The following is an 18161-nucleotide window of genomic DNA, read 5'->3' as shown; positions in this document are numbered from 1 at the left end:
TCCAGACGGTGCTGAAGGCCTGCACCACCACGTTGGCCCTGCGTGAAGCCCACAGCTTTTAGGCTCGTGGTGGAAAGCTTTCTTGGAGGTGCACAACATGTATGAAGCAAGAGCAAAGGAACTGGATGTGCCGGGTGGAGAAAACTCAAACACAACAAACAGCCAGGAAGAGGACACACAGTACGCACATGCCCAGAACACGCGTGCCCTGATGTCAGCTGTGAAGGCAAGGAAGAGGAAAGGGGGAAAACGCTGGAGACTAAAGAACAACATTCACCATAGCCAAGTAATGAATGCTTTTATAAGTCACGGTAAGGAGCCTAAACCGCATGCTAATGCTGACAATAAATAGTGGAGTTTTTAACAGGGAGGCAGTCGCATTCAGTCAGTCTCTGTTCCAACTGAATTCAGGGCGTTGAAAGGCTTGAGGTCAGCGTGGTCCACGACGTGGAACTGCGCGGCCCCAGCCGCTCCAGCGACCCCAAGTGCCAAAGAAAGCGTATCCAGTTGCATTTGGCTGTGCAAAAATGGGAAAACTGAGGTGTAGCTTAGGCTTGCATGGTTGGGTCAGTGACAGGAATGAGCCATGGAGGTCAGTGTATCTTCGTGGAGATGAGTCTCAGGTACGTTTCTGTACCTGGTTCTTGGTCTGGCCTGTAAGCATTTCTCTCCCAGTGGGAACTTTTGAGGATGGTCGATCACCCTGTGTGCAGGTATGCGTTGAAAGGGAGTCCCATGAAGTTTTCTGTCTAGCTGACTTCAAACCACAACCCTCCTCTCGCAGCCTCCCAAGAAGCTAGGATTAGAGGCGGGAGCCATTAGTTCCCCAGTGTTCCTAGAACCTTCAGAGTCCCTAATTCCATTCCATTTAGTTCTTAATGTCTCACGAAGATAATCCTTTATATTTTTCTTAAAGTTACTTTTCAACCCTACCAACTACTCAAGCTAATTTTTTCCCCATAGAATTTCCTGGGTTTTGCTTTTTAGCCGTCAAATTATTCTTCATTCGTCTGAGTTTGTGTTATGTCACTCCAGTCAATCCCTGAGATGAATTGATTCAGTTTATCTATTCCTGTGCAGAGTTTCCAGCTAAAGATAAGTCTTCATTCTTATTTTATCATCTTATCTCTAAATAGTGTTCAAATGAAGTTTTACCCTTCAGACTCACAGTAGTTATGCAGTAGTAGAGTAGGGGTAATACTCCTTACTCCTTAATGCTCCCTCCACAGTCTCTTTTCTTATTCTGACATCATCATTCTTTTCCATCATTTCAAAACTAGTTGAAGCTGGAGCGGTGTAATGACTTTTCTGCTCGTGTTCATTATGAGTTTTCTTTCCCAGTTTGCTATGATTGGAACTTACTCATTTGATTCTATACTGCTTTATACCATTACCATCTTAGCTCTGCAACTCATCAGAAAGATGACCTTGAAAAAGTGATTGAACCTGCATCGCCCTTCCATGTTAGCGTCTGAATTGGGAGCAAAGCAATGAAATCTATCCCAGTTGTAAGATGGAATAAATTAGCATGTGTGAAGCCCTCAGGGCCATGCTTTTGTCACCAATGCCTATCACAAATAATGTGATCACTGACAGCCATCTATTATTGCCGCATCCTCCAGCGTTGTATTGCTCTCATAACGCAGTTCCTTGATTCCTAGAAAAGGCCACATGGGCCATGAGCTTGAACTTAGCCTGAAGCCATCCAAGTAGAGCACAGATGATTCTAAAAGGATGTAACTTTTGTCTTCTCAGTGTTGGTGATCAAACCCAGGATCTCATATGTGTTAGCAAATCTATTTAACACCGAGTTACACATACAACCCTTCTTTCCTGGGATTTACTTATTTATTTATCTAGTCAGTTTGTGGGGCTTGAACTCAGGGCCTGGGTACTGTGTTTGAGCCTTGTTGGGCTCAAGTCTAGGCTGTACCACTTGAGCCAAAGTGCCCACTTCTGGTTTTTGAGTGGCTCATTGGAGATAAGGGTCTCACCCATTTTCCTGACCAGGCTGGCTTTGAATCACGATCCTCAGATCTCAGCCTCCTGAGTAGCTAGGATTATAGGTGTGAGCTACGTGTATTCAGCTTTCCTGGGAATTTTTAACTATGGGATTTACAGTGCAGATCTAGGGAGAAACAAGTGAAGAATAAGTGCACGCTTTAGACCTCACCAACCTCAGGGCGTGGTCTTCATTTATGGTGGCTTTTCCCTGCCACGGGTAGCTGATGACATGACAGAAAAGTCTCTTCTAGCATTACCCTCAACTGCAGATCCAAAGCGCCTTCATCCACCTATCTCCCTGCCTTTGTTCCCGCAGTTCTGACAGCATCAAACACGTTTGCACAACGCATGTTACTCAGACTCCTCCCTCCTTCCTTTCCCCAGCCAGATCAGCATGGTTCCCTGTTCCAGTCTCAACAGTGTGCACCAAGAACGCTGGCCATCTTCATCTCGCCGCCGTTCACCCTCTCCCCTTCCACCAGGCCCCACGCAGGCAGGGCTCCCATCTTTCCAGGCGGGCCACAGTATGTAATCCCATCGGAACCTCTATCGGGATATTTAAGTGTGTAAGAATCTAAGAGTCCCGAATTCCAGCAAAGCCACTCTATTTGTCTAAATACACAGCACCACAGCTAGACTAATGACAGTGCTTAGCTCTGCTCGTGCCTATCAGGGAGAAAACACCCCGAATCTCTTGCTCCTCCCTCCTTGGAGCTCAGTACTCCCTGGCAGGGAGAGGGTGGGGTGGTACCTGGCCTGCATGGAGCTCCAGCTCTCCTGAATGAGGGCGAACTCTGGGATGCACAAGGCTGCTCCACACTGGTGGGCTGTACACACTGTGCACCCGACCACAAAGAAAACACCACTTGAGGCTTGGAGTCAGCCTGGTCATCTATCTCTGTCAGCAGAGAAATAACTTTATCGCTGTGCTCCAGACAAAACCCTGAGGCAACTTTCCCTAACTCTTATTTCTTCGATCATCTTCCTTTGAACAAAATGTACCACTGCAGTTGCCTTCCTTCATGTCCCTCTTTCTCTGTAATTCCTCCCCTAACCAGGGATTGCTTTCTGTAAATCTTATCTGCCCTTTATATTTCTAGTTTTTTCTCTACTGAGTGGGTCAAATTTTGTCCTTTATTACTCATGGGAGCCTGAGTAGTTTTTGATCCTCTGAGTATCTAAGTTTGTCCTAAAAGAAGGCATCATAGTTTCTCAACAGGATTGTTGACAGCACTTGGCCCATATTGGTTAAGTGATGATTTTAAAGGGTTGGAAGCTAAGTCTTACTGCACTAACTTCAATGATATGTAGAACTCCCACTGAAGACCATCTTCCTCTGCTCCAGCAAAGAGCACTAGCAGTCACTCAGCATGGACTGCAGACTCTGCCACATGCCCCAAATCACTTCTAAAATATGCGATTGCAAAGCAAACGGCGTGTCTAGCTTTTGAGAAAAGTTGCATTGCTTCTGAAGAATAATGTTGTAACATTTTCTTGTCTTCTCCCTGATTTTCTTCTTGCTGAAATTCATTGTATCCTGACAATGATGTCAATAACCACAGTGTAGATTCACAGCTCTATCATTTTCACAACCAGAAAGGACCTTAGCTGCTTGAAGTCATATTACCAAATAAAAATTAAGCTCAGTCTCTCTTCAGTCATTCAAAGGGAAGAGTTAAGCCATTAATTATTCAAGTAGTTTCATTGACCAGGATTGTGAAGAGAGGTCTGCACACAAGAGAATGCCATGGTTGTGAAAAGCAAACAGATATTATTTCATCAGTGGCCTATTTATTCTTCCTTTCATTTTATATCATGCAGATTACAGAACATCTACTACATTGTTTCATGTTTCATTTGTGAGCAGGCTCACTGAGAAACAGAAGCACAAATATCGTTAATGTTGTGCTCCTGGTCTCAGAACTACTACTACTAAAGCACTTTTATTTTTCTTTTACTGATTTTCCTCTTTCTGACGGGTAAATCATATATTGACTTTTGGGGCTTTATTTGGAAAAAATGAGAAGTGAAATAATCAAATGATTTAGATGGATTTGGGACACTACCTGTGCATGTCACACAGCTGTAGAAATGAGCTATCCTTATAATCTTCTGTCCCATGCTTTAGAGTTTTTCTCATTTAGTTATTCAGGACTGGAACTGATTTAGTTAGTTCAGTTTTTTCTCTGCCATAGGTAAGGATGAACATTAATATAGTTATGGCTAGATTCTATTGTTCTAGCCTTAGGGACAATAAACCCTATGGCAGAATGAAGTTAATATTTGGTAGTTATTTTTCTTTATTTTCTCCTCTATTAAATCTTCATCATTGCTTAGCCATATATCAACAAGAATTATTTGCACTTCGTGAGTGCTCCCTGAGATGCTGGGCCTATAGTGCCTTATGAGAATTCCTGGTAGCAAAGCTGACCTCCATGTTAGTGAGTACAAGTATACTCTGGCACACACCAACTCACACTTGGATGCACAGTGTCTCTCTCAATGTCTCTAAATTACCTGTGGTAAGTGATGGTCTATCCCTTTACACAAATAGTAATCTCCTAACCTACTGTGCCAGAATCACCTAGCCTTAATATATTCTACAGCTCCATACTGATTTACTAAGAGTTTCTAAACTGTGAAGCTGGAGACCTTTGACTTTTAATCTGCTTCCCCTCAAATTCATGGTGCAGAGCCAAATACATTGTTAAGTTACGCTTAAACTGGTCTTGCTACCCATGCCAGACTCACATGCCATGTTCCTGAAAAAATGAACCTGTCCAAGATAGATGATTAAGAGCTTCTAATGATTAATAGCTACAGTCTTTCTGTATGGATGTGCATTGGGAAAAAGAGAGGCTTGAGGGCAAATGTCTTACACTAGACAGGAAAAACGTGCCATGCAGATGTGTGCTGATGTAGATGAATTTGGGGCTGGCATTGCTGGGATATTCAGAGGGACAAGAAACAGTCTATGCTTGTTAATCACAAGGCAGAATAGATATACATATATACACATGTATATATGTATAATAATATATGTATATAATATGTAATACATAATATATTATATATATTAGCTGTTCATTTGTTTCTCAAGATGTAATGTGTCCTGTAAGGGGGAAATATTGGAGCAAGCCCATTAACACAGTGGTTGAGTCACTACTTGTGGAAATGCATGACAATGAAGCTGAGGTGTCCTGTGTCCCCAGGGAGACACAGCTGCTTCCCATTAGTGAGCGGCAACAGCAACGACCCATCCATGCGCCCTGGGCTAGCACAGAGGATGGTGCTACCTGTTCAGCAGATAACTACAGCAATCAAGAATCCACATAGAAATGAAGCCTCAAGAACCTTTTAATAAATTGTTGGGATTGCCAAGCCTGAATGGACATCACGTGTGGCTATTATGTAAAAGCACCAAGACATTCAAAAGCCTTTGTTTGCTCTCCCTAGTGAGTGTCTGGAATTCCTGGGAAGACGCAGCCTGGTCAATGTGAGATGAAGATCCTGGATCTAAAGCAAATTGTTAACTCCACTGTGAAAGTGATGTTTTTGGAGTCACTGGAAACTGATTGTGTCTGCTTCTGCCACCTGTCGGCGCCTGTTCACATACTGGAGAGTACAAATCTCAGGTGAGCATGTCAGTCCTGGTGAGGAAAGAGAATCCAATAAGCACAAATAGGAAGATTGTGCAAAAAGTTGAGATGATCATTTTCTCTGCAGATGAACGTACATGTTTTTACCTGATTCTCACTGGCTTTTTCTCTTGCCTGCCCGACGAAGGTTCTCCTCTTCTGTGGTTAACCGTGTATTCCCTTAATATACTTGTGTTCCTGCACTTTGCTCACGCTGTTATCCCCATTACATCCTCCATCCGGGTTAGAGCTCTGTGACCTATATTCACCCCTGGTTACCCACTCGTTCTGTGTGACAAGCTCACAAGTCGCCCACCTCATGGATATGCCTAGCTCTTCTACATTAATATGTGGAAATTTTTAATTAAAGTAAAATGGTCAGCGCATTCATCATATACATCATAGTTTAAACAATGAAAAACATATTTTATTCTTCTTCATTTGGTGGGGGTAGTACAGATTGAACTCAGGGGTTTACACTTGGTAGGCATACACTCTGCCAGTTGAAACAGCTCTTTTTCTTTGATATAATTTCAGTCTTGCTTGAGCTGGCCCGGACTCAATCCACCCTGCTTTGTGAGTAGCAGGGATGATAGAGATGCACACGTGTAGCTTTTGTTGGTTGAGATGTGGTCTCACCAACTTTCCTCTGTGTACTCTCATCTCTATGAGTGAGGGGAGGTCAACTGGAACCCGGTGGAATCCTGGCCAGGACATTGTCTTTAGAGTCTTGGTGTAGTTGGAATAATTGAATCCTGTCTTTGCTTTGGGAGACACCCATCAGGACAATATGTCCAACCTATTTCAATGATCCGTGCCATTAACTTCATGCCATTTTTCTGTCCCATGCAATGACCGTTGAACAGCTTTGAGAATGAGGATAGGGAGAACAAAGAGATGCTGCTACAGCGAGGAATCTTTATCCATTTCTCTTCCCAAGTGCAAGACTATCTAGATTTCCTTATCTTTCTGTCTTTCTGTCTGTCTGTGTTATATACATAGATGTATATATGTATATATACATATATATAATGCATGTGTGTGGTGAATGCATACATGTGCGTTCTACATGATACATTCTTTATATATATATGATTATATATATATATATATATATATATATATGTGTGTGTGTGTGTATAGATGGGTTGATTGGGATAAAGATTTACTTCAAATTAAGAAGTCACTGAGGAGATTGAAGTGTCTCATTCACCCAAATGACTGGAGTGCATTATGGGAAAATCAAGAGTTTAAATGCAGCTGCTAGTCACTAGTATGATGTTGATCTGAAGCCTGGAATTGTTTTCCCAAAAGACTTGTGGTTTACAAGGACCAGGGATGGGGTAAGTCCAACAGTATTGGTATGACATTTTATTAGCTTCTATTCAGTAAACGCAAGGAAAGAAGTAATTCTGACATAGACAGAAAAATAGGTGTGTTCCAATTACTAGCTGCTGGTGAAGTAGTAATTGAGCAGCAAGGACACAAATATAATTTATTGCATTAGGGACCTTACAGGTCAGAGATTCTTGATAATGGAAAAAGGTCTCCTAATAACCTGAGAGGAAAACGCTTGGTATTGAATATATTCAATTATGAAATTGAGGTTGTGTTTGGTATTTTCATTGAAATCTTCTATTTTATGGCTGTGTAAGGTTGGATATAGATGCCAGGAAACATATTGGTCTGAAAGCATACAAATAAAGTGATTTTCTGTGCATTTCCTAAAAGCTATTGTTTATGGTAATGTAAGTTGCTTTGAAGTTTTCTCATATTAAGTAAAAATCAACATGCTACATGTTTGTGTAGTGTTGTAACGTGAGCCTATGTACATGTTATATTGATAGTGAAATTGCTTCCAATTTATTCCCATTAGTATCAGCAAATTCTTAACGCGATATGGTGAAGAAAATATTCTACTTTCTCTTTTGGAGGGTGCTGGCTCCTTGTTTAGCATAGATTTTTCTTGCCTCACATATAAGGAGTTATTAGAGTTTCTCACAGCAATTGTGGAAAAATCAGCCTATATTAGTTTGGACATAAAAAACCCTTTAAACAATCATGACAAATAAATTACAAGGGACATGGTCTGATTTAAAGTACCCCATCCCATTCTCGTCTGCTCCTTTCTTTGTTTGGGTATACACTAAAGGACTCCTACTTCTACCTCCTTATTCCCCTTAAATAAATAAATTGCATTTCTTTCCCTGCAGCTCAGGGACAGTCTATGTTCTCTGTCTGGAGTAATGTGAAGGAGGTGACTTCCTCCCCTAAGTGCTTTCTCTAAAATGCTCTGCTTTGCAGCATGAAGAGGCTTTGGAGTCCCACATATTTGGGGTAGAAATCGATCACAGGGCCAAGCACACCATAAGGGAAGCTGGCTGGGGCTTATGCATGCATACTTAGGCCTTTATTATAGGAAACTTTTCATGTTTATTCTGTGAAAATGTAAAATACTATGAAGAGTGGGACCTTTGGCCCTTGGAATGATAGCTCACCAACCTTTCATTAACTTCTGGCTTCCTGTTGGTGCAGGTGCTTGAGACAGGAAATTTCTCATACATTTTAAACTATTTTAGATTTTCATTACAGAATAAGAGCGTCTGTTTAATTGTAGATCAGTTGCCTTTGACTTGTTGAGTGAGTTAATCATGTAAACAGGAATAAAAACAGATCCTTCTGAAAGATACAGATAAAGGCTAGACTAGATCATCTAATTTTACTTTTTCTCCTGATTGACACTGATTTGTCCTCATTCAAATATATCCAGTTTGCTGATGAACCACCAACATTACTGCCATATAGTATTGCGCATTGGAAGCATGAAGTTGATGGTAAGGTTGTCAAGAATGGATGGTGTGTTGTCATCATTTTCAAATAGATCAAAACAGGTGGTATCATTGCTAAAGGAATCCTGTCTCAATGTGGAGAAATTTATAGTAATCCACACATAGAGTTTCTCTTTGTGATGTTATTTTTTAAATAATAAATCAATTAAAATGATCAAATAAAGGACTGGGAAGGTGGCTCAGTGGTAGAGCGCTTGCCTTGCATGCTCGAGGCCCTGGGTTCGATTCCTCAGCACCACATAAGCAAAAAGAAAAAAGCCGGGAGTGGCGCTGTGGCTCAAGTGGTAGAGCGCTAGCCTTGAGCTGAAGAGCTGAGGGCCCAGAGTTCAGGCCCCACGACCGGACCAAAAAAAAAATTATCAAATAAATAAAATAATAAATTATGAGTAAAGAGATAGGCATCCCGACATTTAGGCTAATAGTGCGCCCTTCTGCACACAGTTAAAAAACGTAAAAAATAAGAAAGGTGGTCTACCTTAGTGTATCATCTTAGTGTATATGGCCTTGACTCATTAAAAGAGTCAGTATTAACCCGATATAATTACTTGTTTACAACTGGAAAAAATGAAAGCCCCATGGTTAGTAGGAAAGGGATATACCAATGTTTCAGCTGCTGATTAGAGACTATATCTTACCCTGGCTGCCAGAAGTAGGACTCCTTGCATTGATTTATTGATTTGTCTTGTACTTAATTGCAATTGTTGTCCCCAATTCCTTAGTATTAAAAACAGCTTATTTCCCCCTTTCATGTTATGATATCTGCTTCTTTTACAAAGGCTATCAGTAGATCTGTAATCAGCAGATTCTGAACACTGATACGGACAGTTGATGAAGGAAAAGTATACTAAATTTCTTGTTCTTGTTCTGAGACTGGTAGGCTGTAATAACTGTTCATGTGAATGCTTCTGCATGTCTGATATAATATATATATATAGTTATATACATATATGTCTTTTGATAGCGATACAATCTACACAGATCCTTAAGGGACAGGTACCATAAAAAGAAGGCTTGTTGTTTTTCCTTGGATTCAAATAACAACAAATGAAGAAGCAGCCATTTGTACATAGACATCCCCATTAATTAGTTGCTAATCTTAAACAATTGTATAGAAATGAGGCAAAGTAGACTACAATTATCAAATCATTTCTTTCCCATTCACCATTTTTAGTACAAGATACAAATGGTAAAATTATGTGAACATGTTTCCTTGTAAATAATGCTAGCTAAAATTAAGGCTACAGCTCTATTTTACTATTTCTAGATCTATACACATCATCAAGAGAATTCACTTCTCTATTGAGACAGGATTTTTGTGACAAATGTCTTGTCAACTGAAGATTTTAATAGTTGCCATCATCTTTTATAAAGAATTATAATACCCCATGGAGGAAAAAAAATCATGTAGCTTTTGGCTAAAGAAAGGCTTGGGCATGGTTTGAATGTTAAAGGATGCTTCTCATACAATAATTGTGTATAAAGTACAGAACATTTGGGAATGATAGTCTCTATGCATGACTAAGTCAGGGGAGATAGACAAATAACTAGATGTTTTTCGATGAGAGCGTGGGAAGGTACAGAGCAGGTTTGCTCAGGGACTGTGTGGGCAGAGGAGATGGCAAGCTGAATGCTGAAGAGAAGGTGTACAATGTGACAAAAACAAAAATGTTCAGAGAACTACAGGTCTTGTGAGCAAAGACCTTGGGAGGGTGGCAGGTCCAAAAGGTTTATGAGAAAATGGGCAAGGTCCAGGGCAATAAGGCAACACAGCCATGTATGAAATTTATCTTTTATGCTATACTTTTAGTCATATCTTTGTTTCTGAGCAGTCACACGGGGGGGCTCCATGTATAGTACTTCCTATAGTCTTTGTCATTGTTTTATTATTTTTTTCAACCCCTTCAACTCATTCGAATGTACAAAAAATTACCTGTGAGGCATATGTGCATGAAAAGAAGAAACAAATCAGACTTTCAAGGCCCACTTAGCATCTTACCGTAGTTTGTCCTTTGAATTTTCACAGATTGTGAGTGAGGATTTTGACGAGAATAAGATTCATCCTGAGGAAAAGTGTGGCGCTTATTTTCAGCTGGTGATGAGTCATGGAGATTCATGAAGGCAGGTTTTCTTTTAGGGTGATGACAGCTTAGAATTAAAGCTGTTATTTTTTTTCTGCTTGATGAATATCTGGACTATTAATTATGCATTCAATGTGTCATGAGCAAAGTGAGTTAAGGCATAAGGATTAACGGATGAAGAAAGTCACACCTGTAAATAATACAATAATTTTAAAAACATTTTTTATAACATTTGGGCAATTTTGTAAAACTTAAACATTTCTTCCTATGTTTCTTTTCACCCAATTAAAAAACTACAGCTCAGAATTTAGCCAGCAATAAGTAATTGTGATCATGGACAGAAGTAGTCATTCAAAGTATTGTGTGGTGTACAATGAGAACATTTTGCTGGCTGGAATTTCTCTTTACCAGACAGGCTGCACGCAGGTTTTCAATTCCATCACTACTTCACTTGAAGACTGCTACTTAGCATTGCCTGTAATTTGTGGTGGATATTAGTCATCATCAAGTTTATCAATTTTCATCTTGGTGTGTCTAGATTTAGATTCTTCCAACATGGAGGCCATTAGCAACATGTGGAGGGATTGGAATGTAGGTAACTGTAAAATGCACAGTGGATATAAAGGATATAATAAAACAGAAAAAGAACATATCTCATTAATAATTACTCATTAATTTTCATCAGCAATATTCAGAATGGTAACGGCTCTAAATTGTTAAGAATTTTGGGTATATGAAATATTAGAATAATTGTGATGTTGGATAGATATTTGGGCATATTATTTAATGAATTTCAGATGTTCCACTTTTATTCTTGATAAGTTTAGTAAGCCTTCTTGAGGAAATATAAGATTATTTACATTTGTTGCTTGCTCCCACACAATCATGACAAATATTTAAATAAGTGCTCGTAAATGTTTAATAAAATGCTCTCTTTGAAAATTGTCATTCTTCCTCTTACCTACTTGGTTCACATTCAATTCTTTTGGAATGTGTTTTTATACTTTTCCCTAAGTCTGTTTTTGTCAGGTAAATGTTTCTTATAGGCAGCAGATGTTAAGCCATGACTTTGATCCAATTTTCCATTCTATGACTTTTGATTAAGATCATTGATGCTATGCTAAAATTGAAATGTATTTGATAGCTTTTACTTAAAAAACCACCTTTAATGTTTGGTTCTTTCTGATTATGCATATGTTTATCTACTAAAATGATTGGATTCCCTCTTCCATGCCATATTGAGCTTTCTCTTGTGTGTTTGGATGTCATTTTCTGTGCTCTATAATGATGGTTTTGTGCTCATAAGTAGTTTTAATTATTATTCTTTGGGTATCCATAGGACATAGGAGAACTTCTGTGTGTGTGTGTGTGTGTGTGTGTGTGTGTGTGTGTGTGTGTGCGCATCAATACTGGAGGTTGAGCTTGGCCTCACTCTCCAGTTCGGTACCATTCTAATTTTGACTTTTTGCTGGTTAATTGGAGATAAGAGTCCCATAAAGTTGTCTATTGGGGCTGCATCTGGACCATGAATCTCAGCTCTTGGCCTTCTGAATATCTAGGTATATAGATATGAGTCAAATTATCTGGTAACATTTTGAGAACTTTATAATTGATGATGTTCTTATTTTCCATTTGACTTAAATAAAAACATTGATAATAATCCTTTCTCTAATGCCTTCAAATTATTATACATTGGTATTATGTCATAATTTCCTATTGAGATATCAGAACAGCAAGTCAATTCTTTTTTCTCATATTGTATATATATATACATATATATGAGTATTTGTATCTATAACTGTTGGTGCATAGATCTATGCACATCTATGCACATATATGTGTGTGAGGGTATATGTGCATTATTCAATCTTTGAAGATGTAAATTATATTATTGTTATCCATAGACATCCTAATATTAACTGTTGTGTTAGAACTTCCATCGGACTTGAAACAGGTGTCTCAATGCTGAGATGTCTCAATGCTGAGACATCAAACTGTGATGAGCTTTCACATTTGTTCTATCCAAGATGTTTGACTCATTACTCTGCAGCGTCTATTAGAGTGCAGTATAATACAAACCAGTTATTTATGATTTTTCGTAAACACTTCATGAGTAATTCTAAGACCCCTAAATATAAATATATTATTTCTTAATTTTAATCAAGATATTGTATTGACTAAAACAAATTCAAATGATTATTGTTTTCATAAAATTTAAGTGCACACTCTAAAATATTTCATGCCTAACCTATGTCAAAAACCCATGGAGCTGTTTGGGTCTCTGTTGTCTATCTATTAATCTTAAACCACCTGTACCCCTCTACAGAACATGCGGATGTCCCTAATCTGAGATGATTCCTTCCTCTTTACTTTTCTCTGCTAAGTTTGCTTTAGCTATTGTACATCTCAAGTGTTTTCATATGAATTTTAAAATAAGTATGTCTGTGTTTGTGAGAACCTTTGCTGGGATTTTGATAGGAGTCACGCCAACCTCAGGACTAAATTATAGAATATATTTCTCTTTATTTATTCAGGCCTTTCTCAATTTTTTTTCTATCAACACTTTCTAACTTAAGTAGAAGATATGGTTCAATGGTAGCCTTGAAAGACAATGTGTGAATCCTCTATTTTGTACTTTCTTAAGCCTGTTTTAGCAATTATAAATCATTATTTTGATTTAAATTTTGAGCCTTAGGCTTCTTATTATATCACCCAACGTAATTTCTGTTTAGATATGCTCATCTTCATATTTGGCTCATTTCATTTTTAGTTTCAGAAGTTGCTGGATTCTTGTAGTTTTTAATTTATATAATTATGTCATCTGGTAATACAAGTTGATCTATCTCTTCCTTTCTAATAGGTCAGTGTTTTCCTTTATTACAGTATTGCAGTGGCTAGAACCTTTGATGCCAATGAGAGCAAATATACTAAGAGTAGACATCAGGATTTTCTTTTTTATTTGAGACAGGAATTTTCAGTGCTTTTACCACTGGGAGAGGTTAAGTTTATAATTACTTGTATTAGGTTGAAGTGGTTCCTCTTTATTTCTAATTTTTGAGAATTTTTATTATAAATTAGATATTTTCATAGGTATCAGACAAGATGCCACATCATCTTATATATCTAATTGATATGGTAGATTATCTGGATATTTTAATTTTGTGTGTGTGTGTGTGTGTGTGTGTGTGTGTGTGTGTGTAAGACTTGGATTCAGAGCTAAAGCTTTCAAAGCTGACACTCTTCCCTTTGAGCCACACTTCTACTTCCATTTCTTTGATAGTTAGTTGGAGATAAGAGGTTCACACATTGTCCTTCAAGGCTAGCTTTGAACCATGATCCTTAGATCTCAGTCTCCTAAGTCTCTGGGACCATAAATGTTAGCTATCAACACCTGGCTATTAAATGTTGAATGCTGAAGAAGTTTTGCAGATCTGTTGTGCAGTGGTGTATAATTACTTTCATGCAGTTTGCTTTTATTTGCTAACATAACTTTCCAATATTTAAGTTCATGAAAGTTAGAACAATTCAGTTTTATTTCATCACACTCTCAGTTTTGAGACTGAAAGCAGAGAGTAAATTGGGAAAGCTTTTTCCCACTTTGATTTTCTGAAAGAATTGAAAAAAATATTATTTACATGTATGGTAAATCTCTTTGTCAACCACTGCTCTTTATTATAATAAAATGTACTTGAAACAGAAGCATACTTCCACATTTACATGCTATCAATAGGTTTGTTGTTGGTTGTGTGTGTCTGACTAACCTGCAACTCTGTATTCAGTCCATTCCTAGGAGCAATAATTGTGACCTAACTTTAACTCTTGCCATTTAGAAAATATACACTAGTTGGTATTTTGAAGAATACCATTTCCTATCTTCTATTTAGTCCATTTTTACCCACACAAACATTTTATTCTTTTTTTTGTTATTAATAAGTTTTTTTATTGTGAAAATTCTGTACATTTACATCATGTACAATTTACATCATGTACAATTGCATGATCAAGGTGATGAGTACATTTCTTATCAAGTATTGTTGCTTCCTCCTTTGTTTCCCCTTACCATCCCTGCCCATCTCCCCCCCCCCTCAATCCCTCCCCCGTCCATGCCGCTAAAGTTGTAAAGTTTGTTGTAGCAGGGTATAAAATTAACCCTCAAAAATCAATGGCTTTTCTGTATGCCAACAATGAGAAAAGCGTGACTGAAATCAGGAAAGCAACTCCATTTGTAATAAATAGCCCCACAAAAATGAAATACCTAGGAATTAACCAAAGAAGTGAAAGACATCTATGATGAAAACTTTCAAAACCTGAAAAAGGAAATCAAAACAGAACTTAAAAAGTAGAAAATCTCCCATCCTCCTGGATTGGAAGGATCAACATCGTGAAAATGGCAATACTTCCCAAGGCTATCTACAAATTCACGCGATACCTATTAATATTCCAACCTCATTCTTCAAGGAACTAGAAGAGGCAATCCAAAAATTCATATGGAACAACAAAAGACCCCGAATAGCAAAAACATTAAGGATTTTGTTTTCTTTTGTTTTACTCTTTCAATGACATGAGCAATCTATTCCAAATAGGAGAGAAAATAAATGGAATAATACCAAGTCATTTAAAGAATAACCAAGGGATAAACAACAGAGTTTTTAATTTTGTTTTGCTGGAAAGCCTCTCAGAAACTCTCCATTCTTTTCCTATGATTTAATTTCCTACAAAAATCTATAACTGAAATTGGAAGAGGCCAAAACATCAGGTTTCTTTGGTGTACTTGCAAAGATTGAAATCTGGACGTGGATGGTAAATGAAAGCAAAAACCCCTCAGCAGACATTTTGAAGATGGACAGTAGCAAGGTCTGACACATCTTCAAGTGTCACTTCATGGAAATATGCTTTGGTCCCATCTGTGAATCTAGTAAACTAGCACATCTTATTGTGGACACAGCCCTTTGGTGTGGGAAGCAAGTTTCTGCTTTGGTCTCTGGTGGATTTTGTTCCCTATTCCCTAATGCCATTTTGTTACGGCAAACCTTTTGTTAACTGTCAGATAAAATGGATTGGGCTAAGTTCCCCGAATTAGACAATTTTTCTGCCTGAACTTGCAACTTCAGCTTAAGTTGTTTCGGTTGGCTTTTTCATCCTTTTGAGGCTCACTCAAGATGATTAATCTCTATCCTTTTATCTATTCAGAGGAGGAGACATTGTCAGTGGTCAAGAATTTTTCATATTTCTGCTGACGCTTCTCTTTGACTTTACCTTGGCTCTTAATCCTTTCATTTTTGGAACAGTCTATGTTCAATCTGCTTTTATTAGAAAGTCTCGCTAAGGCTAGTTGTATGCAATATAAGCATTCCAGAAATTGCAGCCAAAGTCTCCCTAGACGTCTTAAAAATGATGGTCTAGGAAGACCTCTAAAAATGAGCTAGGAAGAGACAAATGGAGATTGGCCAATACCAGTTAGGAAATGCGGGTCAGTGAAATCTCTACAAAGAAAAATATTGAAGTGAAAATTGGAAACCAATTATACCTTAAGTCAGGTGCCAGGGGCTTATGCCTGTAACACTAGCTATTTTGGAGGCTGAGATAAGAGGACCTCAGTTTGAAACCAGCCTAGGCAAAAATGTCTGTGAGACAACTTGTTCCAATTAACCAGCAAAAAGCTAGAAGTGGAGTTGTGGGTTAAAGTGGTAAACCAGTAGCCATGAACAATATTGCTCAGGGAAAGCACCAAGGCACTGAGTTCAAGCCCTAGTGTTAGCATACTGTATTTCTATCTCTATCTTTATATATATTTCTATCATCTATCTCTATCTCTATTAGTCATCTGCGTCTATGTGTCTTGACCTATTTCTATATTTCTACCTCTGCATCTATTTATTTAATCTATCCATTAAATTCCTTGTGAACCTGAAGACACATACTATGCTCTGCGTTCTTCATACAATGCTCTGCCATCTTAAAGAATGACATTGCCCCATTTGTTAGGAAATGGAAAGACTTGGAAAAAATTATATTAAGTGAAGTAAGCCAGGCCCAAAGAAACATAGATCCCATGGTTTCCCTTATTTGCAATAACTAGTACATGTCTAGGCCAAGCAGAAAAGGTCAAAAGCTATGTACATATGACCATATAAGATGATGCTAAGTGAAATGAACCCCAAGATAGGGACACTAGAGGTTTTATCTTTGTTGCTGTTGTTTTTTTTTTTAATATATTTACAATATACTATGTGATTTTGGTTTCTTTGTATGGTCTTCCCCCATGGTATAACTCCTGTTTTCATTGTATTTTATTCTGCTGCCCTGCATCTTGTTTATACATTTTTCTAATTTGGGGAGGGGAAGGGGAATAACAAATTGCTGAAATAAGGATACAGGTTGACCCATTTTAGCAATGAGATGTAGAAGACACTATGTTGAAAATGAACTTTATGACTTGGGGGGCTGGGGAGAGGAGTTGGGGAGGTGGGAAGGGCAGGGATGGTAAGGGAAAAACAAAGGAGGGGTAACTATACTTGATAGGATATGGACTCATTACCTTACTGCTGTAAGTTCTTTAGGCTCTGGTATAGGTTCAGGCTTGGGAGCTTTCAGGATGTCACTAGTAGATGTGGCCTCTTGTACTGAAGGTTCTTTTATTTTCACTGAAGGTTCTGGAAGCTCTGGACTTTTCTCCTTCTTTTCTGGAGCAGGGGAAGGACTCCGGCTCTTGGTTCTGTGACGGGGAGATCGAGAATGACTGCGCTTTCTCTCTCTCCTGACAGGGGAAGATCGTCTTCTAGGGGAAGGAGATCTGGATTTGCGTCTTCTTGGGCTTCGAGACCTCTCCCTTTTTTCTCTGCTGCTCTCTTTTTCCTCTTTATCCCTCTTATCTTTGTCTTCATCTTGCTTTTTCATCGATGCCAATTTTTCCTGTTCAATTTGTCTCTGTTTTATTTCTTCTTTCTTCAGTTCTAGGAAAGCAGAAGGGATTCCAGCGATGTTTTCTTGTGCACTTAACAGCAGAGGCCACAGTTCTCCCATAAATTCTCTAGCATTTTTTCCATTCAAAAACCCAGTCAGGTTGATTTGCATCATTTTGGAATCTGGATTCTTCACTTCCAGCTGGTTGAATATAAACTCAATCACAACATCATCTTCAAACCCAAGGATTTCCGTTACTCGTTTTGTTATCCAAGGCTTTATAACCTCCAAATTTACTTTGCTCATGTCCACCTTTTTCTCTAGACATTCTGCAAATTTCAGTTGTTTCAGTAGTTTCTTCTGTTTGTTGCTAAACCGATTGTCCTGTTCTGCACTTGTCCCGCGGAAGAATCCCGCGTCCATCTTGCTGCCTCGCTCAGAGATCGCTCCTTATCCCAGGGTGCACCGCGCCGCCGCGACGGAGGGCGGGACCAGCGGAAAAGAGTCGAGGGCCGAGACGCTGCGCGCGCGCGCGCGCACCGCTGCACCCGCCTCGTCCAGCCGACACGAAGCCGCGTCTGCTCAGTGTACAGTATCTTTACAATAAAAATATATATTAAAAATGCCATAAGTGGAGCTGTGGGTCAAGTGGTAGGGCTAGCTTTGAGCACACAGCCCTCAGGAACAGT

General features: G+C 38.8%; 1 pseudogene across 1 annotated transcript; it reads right to left on the bottom strand.

The window, feature by feature from the left end:
- Positions 1 to 17103: 17103 nt before the first annotated feature.
- Positions 17104 to 17910, bottom strand: LOC105987603 (annotated as a pseudogene). Its single transcript, XR_001175168.1, has one exon. The product of XR_001175168.1 is annotated as a serine/arginine repetitive matrix protein 1 pseudogene (transcript).
- Between the last annotated feature and the right edge of the window lie 251 nt (positions 17911 to 18161).

Source organism: Dipodomys ordii, unplaced genomic scaffold, assembly GCF_000151885.1.
Source record: "Dipodomys ordii isolate 6190 unplaced genomic scaffold, Dord_2.0 Scaffold43, whole genome shotgun sequence".
Lineage (NCBI taxonomy): Eukaryota > Metazoa > Chordata > Mammalia > Rodentia > Heteromyidae > Dipodomys > Dipodomys ordii.
Note: the sequence above shows the minus strand (reverse complement) of the source record. Positions and strands in the feature narration are given on the sequence as shown.